Source organism: Sinohyriopsis cumingii, chromosome 7 (genome assembly GCF_028554795.1).
Source record: "Sinohyriopsis cumingii isolate HCF-2022 chromosome 7, ASM2855479v2, whole genome shotgun sequence".
In the NCBI taxonomy this organism is placed as follows: Eukaryota; Metazoa; Mollusca; class Bivalvia; order Unionida; family Unionidae; genus Sinohyriopsis; species Sinohyriopsis cumingii.
The window spans coordinates 71,819,476-71,831,413 of record NC_142967.1 but is presented as its reverse complement, the minus strand read 5'-3'; the positions used below and the strand labels follow the sequence as shown (position 1 = coordinate 71,831,413).

The 11,938-nt window shown below is 32.4% G+C and overlaps 1 long non-coding RNA gene across 1 annotated transcript; it reads right to left on the bottom strand.

Moving 5' to 3' along the window:
• Positions 1-1,362: 1,362 nt before the first annotated feature.
• Positions 1,363-3,368, bottom strand: LOC149795499 (uncharacterized). Its single transcript, XR_016422117.1, has 2 exons — positions 3,303-3,368; positions 1,363-2,325 (listed from the first exon to the last, which is right to left on the bottom strand). It is a non-coding gene; the product is annotated as an uncharacterized LOC149795499 (long non-coding RNA).
• Positions 3,369-11,938: the final 8,570 nt, after the last annotated feature.

The window sequence follows — 11,938 nt, the reverse complement described above, 5'->3', positions numbered from 1 at the left end:
TTGATATGAAATAAAAAATTTCAATTAGAGACTGTTCACACTCCCTGCTGCTGACATGCTATTAAAACCCACAGCAGAGCTTCAATAATGGGTGCATTATTTGGCTAGAAAAGAACTTTAATAACTAAACGCACTCGGACCCCAAGGTGATCTTGATGTTGACCTTTCACCACGGCGGGTTGTGAAAGAAGAAAAACATAGTGAACAGACTATGCGCTTTTTCACGTCAGCTAAACCTGCTTTGAAAGATAATCGTTTACGCCATAGGTATTTTCTTCGTTCCAGAAATCTTCACGACTAGGTGAATATGGGCTCGTGTGTGCAGGCAAGGCGATGGGTGTCGTTTACCCGCGGACCTGGGTTCGAATCTCTGTAGAGAGCGAATTAAAAATTCTCTAACCCGTATGATAGCATTATTTGTATTAAATATTAATTCTGCCTACTGTCATCAAGCATTCTCTTATAGAGTCTAGGGATAGCACTTTTCGTTCTGTTTATTGTATATTTATAATTCTCTCTCTCTCTCTCTCTCTCTCTCTCTCTCTCTCTCTCTATATATATATATATATATATATATATATATATATATATATATATATATATATATATATATATATATATATATATATATATATATCACTGGTAATATCATAATTATTCATTCAGAGAGACGACAAAAGATTTGTTTCTTTTGACAACAATTATTTAGTTTTTGTCTCAAACCAGAATTGTTCGTTAGAAATTTCCAGTTTGTTTTACTTTAGTATTGTTGCACTGTAACACGACTAGGTTGTTGTGAAACCAACGAAGACTGTACAACAGTCTCACTGAGTTTTTATAACAATTGCTTGTCCTATCCCTAGACGCATGGTTTGTATGTAAATATAACTTTTAGTGTTAGTTGCTGCACTGCTACAAGGTGTAGCTGGTGTACATAATTTCCAAAAAGAAAACAGGATCACCTTGCTAGAACTGTCATGCGCTTGATTACGGATTCGAAAGGCCAGCAGACAACTCAGATCCCTTGGTAAGATGTGAATGTTCACATAATTACAACCCGATTCCGTGGTTTTCAGTTCATCAAGCGGTCGTACTAGATTTCTTTAGTCACCTATAACGCTTTTGCTACACGATGCACATAAAATGAAAGTTCTCATTCATGCTTTTAAATTCTTTGTCATGCACCATGACTATGTTAATGAGAAAAACTGCCTCATTTTCAAGAAATTATGCTATTTGTTATTGGGCAGAGCATTCTCTGTTTTATCTGACAGACATACATATGTCAACAACACTTTTCACAAACAACTCTACACCAATTAAAGGATACTTCATCTTTCAAAAAGAGAACAACACATCAAATTGAGCAACATGTATCTATATCCTAATACAGCGAAATAAAACAATGACAGATTTTACTAGGAATGAAACAACTACTGTAATACAATAATCCTAAGAAAATAAATGTATCAGCCAAAAAGTAACTAAATATAACATTTCTTTACACAATCATTGGCTTAAATCAATCTCAGCGTTAAATATTAATACCATATTTTGAACATCTATTATGTGATACAAATTGAGTCACAACCATGCAGGTTACAAATAATCAATTTACATATCAATAATGTGTGTGTGTGTGTGTGTGTGTGTGTGTGTGTGTGAGAGAGAGAGAGAGAGAGAGAGAGAGAGAGAGATGTGTGTGTGTGTGTGATTTGTATTTTTTAACGTAGCTTTAACAATTTTTCAGTCATATCGCTACGATGTATGCAGTGTGGCAGTTTATAGTGATGTCTAGTACTGGGGAATTACACTGCAGACATGTAGCATGATGTCCCACCCAGTCACATTATCCTGACACCAGGCCGACCAATGGTAACACTAACAAATTAATGCTGAGCGCCTAGCGATGGAGCTGTTAGTACCGCTTTTTTAAGAGTTTGGTATCACTCGGTTGGGGTTCAAACCCACGACCTCCCGCTTCCAAGATGAACGCTCTAACCACTAGGCCACCGGAGCTGTCCAGATGAATAGTAAGAAATGTTACAAGTAAATTGTCTCCAGTAGTGTGTTATTAATGCAACCACATCGTTGGTCCTGACAAATGAGAACTGTTCCATCACACTCTCTGATTCTCTTGCTGATCATTGGCAGGTCGGGTCTAAGTACACGACGTGGAACACATGCTCCTTTTTCGGGTTGGTAGATGCATCGTTGTGATGGAGGACTGGTTACCTGTGCAGACACTGATGTCAACAATAACAGTATACTGATCAAGGAAAGGAAAATACATCTTGCGATGACTGATTGTGAGCTTGACATCGTCTGTGTAAAACGAAAATCAACGTACATTAGTGCTAGAGTTAAATACTATGTTAAAAATATAAAAAGGATTCACCAAAATACACCTGAAAATACCGCCTTGGGAATATAAGTTACTTTTAGGCGTTGATTCCAACTCCAGAAAACCATTGCACGAACCTTTTCAGACGAGAGATGTGGTAATCTCACAGTAATATATTGCAAATATACTATTGAAAGTATAATCTTAAAACACCCACACGCACACACACACACATACATACATAGATACATACATGCATACATACATACACACACAGAGACATATATATATATATATATATATATATAAGTAATCACCTGAATCCAAGGTTGATTGCTAGATCACATTGTGTTTTACAGTTTTACATCAGAAAATCGTGATCATTGCGAGACGCGAAACATCGAGTCGTGATCTGAATTTTCCGATGCTGTCTACAACACGTGATCCGACGTTCAAGATCGAATTACTATGATAATGAATTTCTTTTTAATATATGCTTAGTCATTTTCCGATTTCCCAAAGCGTAACTGAAGAAAATAAAATTGCTTTGCATTTCAACCTTTCTGTTTCGCACTTCATCTTAAGTCATAAACCGAACTGAATTTTTGAACAGCTGATATGGGGATGAAGATCAATTGTAGGAATCAAACATCTATGTAACGACATTCATTCATTTTTACTATTACCAGTGTTAATAACACGGGGCATCAGGCTCATTCTAGGTATATAAGAAAGCCGTATATTATGCTGGAATACTGGATTATTTAAATAATGTAAATGATCATTGTTACGTACTTCTATGTTAATTCTGATGCCATCAAGGGTACAAATATTGCACTTATTCATGTATTATCTCATTGAATCGCGCTTTTACCGTAATTGCATGCAAAATAAAAATAAAATAAGATAAAATCAATTAGAAATAATATACGCAAAATAGAAATGAAAGCAAACGAACCATTTTGTCTGTGCTATAAGCTCCTTCTCTGATGCAGAAATCTGGAATGAAACTTTTTATTTCTAAACGGCTGAATGTGCTACTTATATACAATTGATTCATCCTACGCTACATTTTATTTCCGCGATTGTCTATTTTAAGATCACTCGGAAAAAGGAAATGCCCTCTTAGCTACTATGTATATGAAGGTATTTCACAAAATTGATCTACCATTGATGGCTGTACAATACGTATTTTTTATTTGTTCTATAATTAGATTAGACAATGAGATGTAACTATTTTTAGCATCACGCCCATATTTGGAATTGTAATGAATTAGAAACTCGCTGGATATCAAATAAGATCCATATAATGCTAAAAAACGAAGAAAGATAGAAAAGAGAAGAAGCAAAGGTTTAGAAAATACTTTAATCATATAGATGGAATCTGTGCGCTTGTCATAGAACAAAGTTTTGGACTAAAGAGTTGAATTTCCTTGTGGTGTTTTGCTTCAATTGAAGATTTGTATATTTATTCAAAATTTCTAGTTTTGTTATTTATGTAACATTGTGTTATTTTATCGCAAACGATTTGTTTCCTTTTGTAAAGAAACCTGCTAACAACAATCACACCAATACCAACCACAATTAGATAGAATATGTAGGGAACATGGATTTATAAATTATTAAATTCTGTAGTGTGAGCATATGTGTCGTGGTCGTGCAAAACGAGTTCCTAAGGCATTCTGAGTCGGAGTATATAGATAAATCAATATCATCCACGTTGTTCAAGTAATGAGGAATGATATCTTGTTATCGCATTCTTTCATTCAAATAATATGATGTCTTATCTGTTTTCCTTTTGTACTCTGAAGTAATTTCTCTGTAATAATTCTATAAGTTTATTAATATTTAGTTGTATCTTTCTTAAGTTCCTTCTGGATACCATAATTTGAATAGATAAATGTAACTGCTAGATGCGTAGCTTGCTCCTCTAGTAATGATTCTTGCTGCTGATATTTAATTATTAGTCTAGCGGTAACGAAAAAAGGTTTACCAAGTAAACCATCTATTTACGCGTAAAAACAGCATTCTTCTGACATTTGTTAATGCTACCTCTAGACACATTAGGTAATACATCTTTGTTTTTTAAGTCCAATAAATATAAAAGATTCTCTATTAGTTAGATTCTATTGGAGCTTTAAAGATAAGATTTGTGTTTTTCATGCACACCTGGGTATCTTAAGTTTCTGTATTGGGGTTGACTAAGCATAAGTTTGGTTGTTTCCCTCGTACATAATGTACACATTTTTAAATTATCTTGAACGTTCATCATGTAAGTTGAACAAAAAAAAAAAAAAGAAAAAAGAACTGATGAGAAGCAAGATTTTCTGATTCGATATTGGTCTACGTATGTTTTGACTAAATTGTATTAAGCTAAAAGGGTCGAACGATTGTTAAATCGGTTAGTGTTATGTAAGATATGGGGTTTATTTTCGGATTTGAAACTGTGTGGCAAACTCCGACTTTAATCGTAATGGAAGAGCAGAACTTAATTTCGGTCATGATAAGCGTATAGTAGTTGCTAAATTCACACTTGCATTAACTCTACCAACAATAAGGAATGACACTAACTTTTGCTAAAATCTGAGGATGCTGCTAATTAGTGATAATTGAATGAATCAGCTGTATCATATTGGCTGTATCTTATTATCAAACTGGTAATTTCTTTCACAAGAACAGCACTAAAACTGGATAGAATTTGTAATCGAACTGAGCAGACGTGACATAAATTTGAAGACGATGACTTATTTTTGTTTCTCTTTTTTATACATTGTTATTTCTCTTGAAAATGAACATTTTGGGGTTTTGAAATAGTTGTGTTTCGTTTTTCGTGCTTGGTGGTACCTTATATAGTTTGGCTGCACGTAAACAACTAAAAACAAACATGACCTTATCTACATTTACTAGGTTATTCACGTGACAATCGGTAACGTTTTTTGTACAGAAGATAGGAATATTTTTCCCTATTGTTTCTATACCGTGTAGCTATTTGAATATTCCTTCAATTGACTGCATTTTATATTCCGTTTGTCTCATTTAATTAATTTCCAGAACTGATTGATATTTTTATAAGCATTATGACTTTCCGTAGCGTAGTAAGGATATATTAAATGACTGATGGTTAAAGTGAAAGAAAGCAGGCAGAGAATAATTTGTCCTAAATAAGTTATCTTGAGAATATTTCAGTAATCCAACTGGGTGATACTGTACAACATTAACTTTTATTGTCAATAATTTATAATGTTTCTTCAAGAGCGTCATACACGTGAATAGTTTTGTTTATTTATGTTACATTTTGCCTTTGAGAATTTTAGACTCTACAAGAAGGAATTTGCTATAGTAAAATCATATCCTGTAGCACTGCTTGAAACCAGACCTTGGCTTCAATATTTTATATATCTGATTTACCGTACCTTGTCCTCTATACGGTATATCCGTAATTTGTCAGACGATGTCGTCAGTATGATATATATACAATTTACTATACTTTGTCCTCTATATGGTATATCCCTAACTGACCACAACTTGTCCTCCACGTGTTAAATCTAATTTGCCAGACCTTTTCCTCAAAATGGTCTATATTTAGTTTACCATACCTTGTCCTCTATATGGTATATCCCTAATTTGTCAGACGAAGTAATCAATATGTTATATCTCTAACTTATCAAAACTTGTCCTCAATGTGTTATTTTTTTATTCATCAGACATTGTCCTCTATATGTTATATCCCCAATGTGTTAGACCATGTCCTCAACATGTTATATCCCTAATATACCAGACCATGTCCTCTATATGTTTTGTCCCTAATATACCAGACCATGTCAACCACATGCTGGATCCCTAATTTGCCAGACCTTTACCTCTATATGGTATATTCCCAATTTACCAGACCGTGTTACAATCTATATTACATGATCCTGGCCTTTATAAATTATATCTTTAGTCTTACGTAATGATTATACATGAACCTTAAATAGTTTAATTGATCTTGAATGTGTATTTTGGTGTTAACAGATTACAGGTTTGTACATTTTCCCATATCATATACATAATTTCCCCCCTTCCTTAAACGGTATAATTTTACGAAATTCTTCAACATTTGGGTGTATTCTTCATAAAAATCAGCAAAGTAATAATTGTATCCTCTGGATTCGTTTTCCTCAGCACATCTAACGTTGACAACTTTTATCTCGTCGAATTAAGAAATATGCATTATCTCCACATACCAACATAGTTGCTTAATTTCTATAACCGGCACAACAACTGTTGAATTGAGCATAATGGATCTTTGGGATGTTATTGATACAGTTCAAATTGGTATTAAGTATTTATATCGCTAACTGTGTCCATAGTCTTTCTGTGCCATTTAATATCGATGTTAATTAAATGATACATTGGAATCTGACCGCGCCAGTGAATATATATTTTTATTTTAGAATAATATTATAGGGATACAACCTTATACTACCTTAGCCAGTATTGGTTTAATTTTTCTAACATTCTTGTAAACAAACAGGCCCAATATTTCGCACATTCGTATTACTGTCGATAAAGAACAATCCTTACTCCATTCGATATCAGTGTAAAATGTTATTTTCCCCATCAAAACTACGTTGTGTTGAAAAGAGCAGCATACATGTATGTTATGAGGAAATTGTTTTAAACTGCCAAATCCTTTGATTATTCAAAGGGACAGAAATTCCCCTGATGTTTCCTCTTTTATTTCTTTGAAAATAAAGTATTTATCATAACTGATTAAAATCACTTAGTCAAATCGTACACACAGTATAGTATAGTAGAGTATCACAGTTGATTGCTTTTGTCGACTGTCATTATGAGAACAAGGACGAGTTCAAAGAAAGAAGAAGAGCGATAACAAAGAGGGTTTTTAGAATCAACTAGTCTAGCACAAATAGTGATAGTAGTTCGAACTGTTTATAACTGGGCGGTAGACACTATTGTATGACGATAGTAACAAAAGTAATAAGCTCTGTTAATGGATGCAATTAAAATGTCTAAAGCAAAACATTACCAAAATAAAGGAGAACTGGCTGAACTCTCTAATTTGTCCTTTGAATCATTTGATTTGTTAATTAGATCAAGATGTTTAAATAGGACAAAAATAAAATGTGTTTTCGTTATGCTGAAGTCAGATATTTTGATACATGAGCCTTGGTTTCATATTCCAATTGTATTGCTAGATAATTATATCAGACATTTCCTCTGTATACAAGATCGTGTCAATTATGCATGTTAAGGAAATGAATGAACAAATCATTCATTGTTTCGGTTATCTTTATATTCCACAACATCATGTCAAGGCATTAAATCAAAGGAAATAAATTCATTTCAGGTGTGAGAATGATTTCAACACATCTGAAAATCTGGCCCCAAATTAAGTAAACGCCCACCCTCTATGATGAGATATATATATATATATATATATATATATATAGAGAGAGAGAGAGAGAGAGAGAGAGAGAGAGAGAGAGAGAGAGAGAGATATGTAGTCGAATTAACAATAAACAAAGCAATGGGGATATTGAAGGCAGAATTGAAGATTCTTGAGATAAACGTTTTGAACAATTTGGTTAGTTTGAAGCACATAATCTTCAGAATTGTCCATGGAATTGGAAAAGCTGAAAAATTATCACTTTAGAGAAGCCTCACAGCACAGATAGCCAAATAATGTTTTAATACATTAATTGCACTTACATAGATAAAATATATACCTCGTCTATTCAATCGATAATGCTCTGAGTATTACTATGTTTGTATGTGATCAGAAAATGTTATCCTAAAGATATGAGTACATGACATCATATCGCAAGCAATTAAATTTTAGTTTAATAAATTTAAAGGACAGGGTTATAATATAAAAGGAAACGGTTTACCGTAGTCTTCACCCTGCTTTGGGATATCGTCGATATGTTAGCTACTAATCTTTTTATTTTGAAACCAGCGACCGGTTTTCTAATTGGCGGATATCGTACTTGAATGAAACAGGCGTGAGGACGAGCCGAATACCTACCTACCTACCTACCTGCCTATATATATATATATATATATATATATATATATATATATATATATATATATATATATATATATATATATATATATATATATATATATATATATATATATATATATGTGTGTGTGTGTGTGTGTGTGTGTGTGTGTGTTTAGAAAAAGTTATCCTGAAGTTATAATTTGCAGCACTGTCCAACATTTACTTTTAAAACAAGAAATGGTGAATTTTATTGTTAGAAGATCACTACCTTTTCTAGGATTGCATTTATTCATGTATTTGTATGGAATGTGATTGTTTATATAGGTGTTTGAACGTGGCTGGATAGAGAATTTCTTTAACCATTATTGTATGGTTTGTTTTAATAATTGTTCAAAAAGTTTAAAAAGTGAGTTAAAAATAGTCACCCACTCATATGTATCCCTATACATGGAAACATGTAATAGAAGGAAAGACCTACTCAAATGTTGCACATTCCGCTATGCCCCTATAGCTTGTATTAAATTAATGCCGGATATATGTCATTGCGTAGGAGGAAAACGTACCATTGATATGTGTGGCGAGTAGTATACTATTAGCTCGGTTCTCAACTGAACAACATGTCCAGGAAAACTTAATGTTCTAATTCTGGCTCTGGCCTACATCTCACGCTAATTTTAGATCCTTACGTGAAAATATCACATGCTATTTGTTTATAAAGTTTCAACTTTCTTCGATAAAATAAAGTCTATTGATCTGTTTTAAAATCTGAAGAAAAATGTCACTTATTAAGTGATAAAACATGCCGTTTATAGAACATACAGAACGTTAATGTGCTTCAGACTTCTAGCAGAAAAGTAGTTTTTCGTCCTCTTTAAGACAAAGTTAGCATATAAATATGTATATGCCACGGTGATATCTTGACTTGTTGTGTACAAGAACAAATATATCACTCTCAAATTAAAATGTTTTTCTTTTACCAATGACGGAAAAGTAGGTTCCTCTAAATATTTTTCAATTATACAAATGACGGTCAAGATACATAAGTATCAGGAACATTTTTCTGTCGTGTAACAATCACATTCTGTTCTTTTGTCGGACATAAATACTTTTTGTTGCATATCTGATAAATTGCATTGTCAAATGTGAGCATATTGGACGTAAGTATCTTAGTGGGGTTTTCACAGATATATTGAGTGTACATTCCAAGTACATGTACATGTGCCAATAGTTTTTGTCATAGAGTCTATCTTTCATTATACATTATTATTATTATTATTATTATTATTATTATTATTATTATTATTATTATTATTATTGTCATTGTTCATTCTCTGCCTTATGTGTACGTTGCACGGAATAATGTTACAACTTTTTAATTACTCCTCGAATGAACCAATACCACAATGTACACAAAAATCTGTAACAAAACTAATTATTTTATCTTGTTTAAAGTTGATGATGTTTCATTAATTGATACATGTATAATCCATAGTATTTACATATTTTTCAAGGTAGAGAACGACTATAGAAATACATTAACCAGTGTAATCATAAAGGAAATCATAAGCATGTTCCAAGTCAATAAACATGAACTCCTGCCTGTGCACGTGCTATCGTGTAAACGTTTGTTTTGTTCATTTCCCGTTTATGAATATTCGAAAGAATATGTTATTTTAGTGTGTTGAAAACTAGATCAATCAGTCCAATATATGTTGAGTCAATCAGTCGAAGATCTGTCGCTTTACTACACATATAAATAAATAAATAAATAAATAAATAAATATATATATATATATATATATATATATATATATATATATATATATATATATATATATATATATATATATATATATATATATATATATATATATATATATATATATATATATATATATATATATATATATATATATATATATATATATATATATATATATATATATATATATATATATATATATATATATATATATATATATATATATATATATATATATATATATATATATATCCAAGGTGAAAATCACACATCAATTAAATCTTTTTCTTACACTGGATTAAAAATGATCGTATTGTTTAGAAATAATACAAAATCGGGGAAACGTCAGGTAAAACTCGTGTAAAACAAATTAACCCTCATCGAGTGTGATATTTGATCGTTTGCCTTTTTATTATTCTTTCTAGAAAATTCTGGATAATACTTATTTCAAAGACACTAAATGTAATTAATGAATAAATTGTTTCCGGACCGGTTTTTCTTGTATTCATTTTGGACTCCGCTTCACAATAACAAAATTGAATGGATGTGTGTCTATATAACTGAGTAGCTGGTTCTTTCACTTATATACATTTGATTCATCTTACGCTGTATCTCAAGTGATTAAGGATTTTAAGAGTACTTGGAAGAAGGGAAATTACATCTGACTTACTGTGTATATCTTTGTTTCCTAATATTAATGTTTCCGGACCGTTTTTCTTCTATTTATTTTGGACTCCGCTTCACAATTAAAAAATTGCTGGTTTCTAAATATAATTCTTTTTCTATCTCTTTCTCTAATTAAGTTACATAATTGGATGTATTTAATTAGTTGGAATCTTACTTGGGAGAAAATAGTCTAGTTCACTACAATGGTTAATGTAATACAAAACAAAAGTAGAATGAAAACAAAAGTTAGAGAAATAATATATTTCAATCATTTGCATCATAGAGATGAATAAAAACTCTGAATTCTCTTCATTAGGAGCCTTCTTGAAATCGGCAGTAGTATGGATATCAGATTGATAGCATTCTGAACATGTTTGTATTTCACCACCCTGTATAGCTTATGAGGTAAAAGTTAAATGTTAAAGTTTCCACATAGTATAATATTTCTTACGCTGTGACATTCGTACTAGAGAATAATGAAATATTACAAACAAAATTTACCAAACTGTACCATATTTTATTCACACGATCAGACAAGCATACTTTCATGTGAATATACAATAGAAATGAACATTCACTGGCGCAGTAAACTGTTTAATCTATAGAACGTTCGTAGTAGTACGAAATTACTTGAAGAAAATAAGTAATATTAACATACACAGTCGGACTAGAAAAATGTATCACAAGTGCCCGCACTTGAATTTTGTGCTTTGAGAGAGAGAGATAGAGAGATAGAGAGAGAGTGAGAGAGAGAGAGAGACTCGGCAAGAGTACGCATTGTTGTTGTGGTCTCATGTGATTTCATCAGCATAGTGTAGATGCTTTTAATGTCTGCCTGTGTGAGAACGTCAGTGTATGGGTCCGCGTTAGCTATCTTATTATCATCGATTTCCTCAGGCGTCCAATGCGAATATACTTCATATTCTTGACATGGTATCTGAACACCTTTAAGGCCTCGCAAACAAATATCATGGTTGGCAACACAACGGCTTTGAAGACTCAGTTTTGTTTGTAGGACTTTTACCTCTGCGTTCCCACATATTTGCTTGGAGTCTGCCGAAGACCACACATGCTTTAACAATTCTGTTGTTGCTTTCATCGTCGATGTGAACCGCTCGCCACTTACTATGCAAGGCTGTCCTGGTCCAGGTTG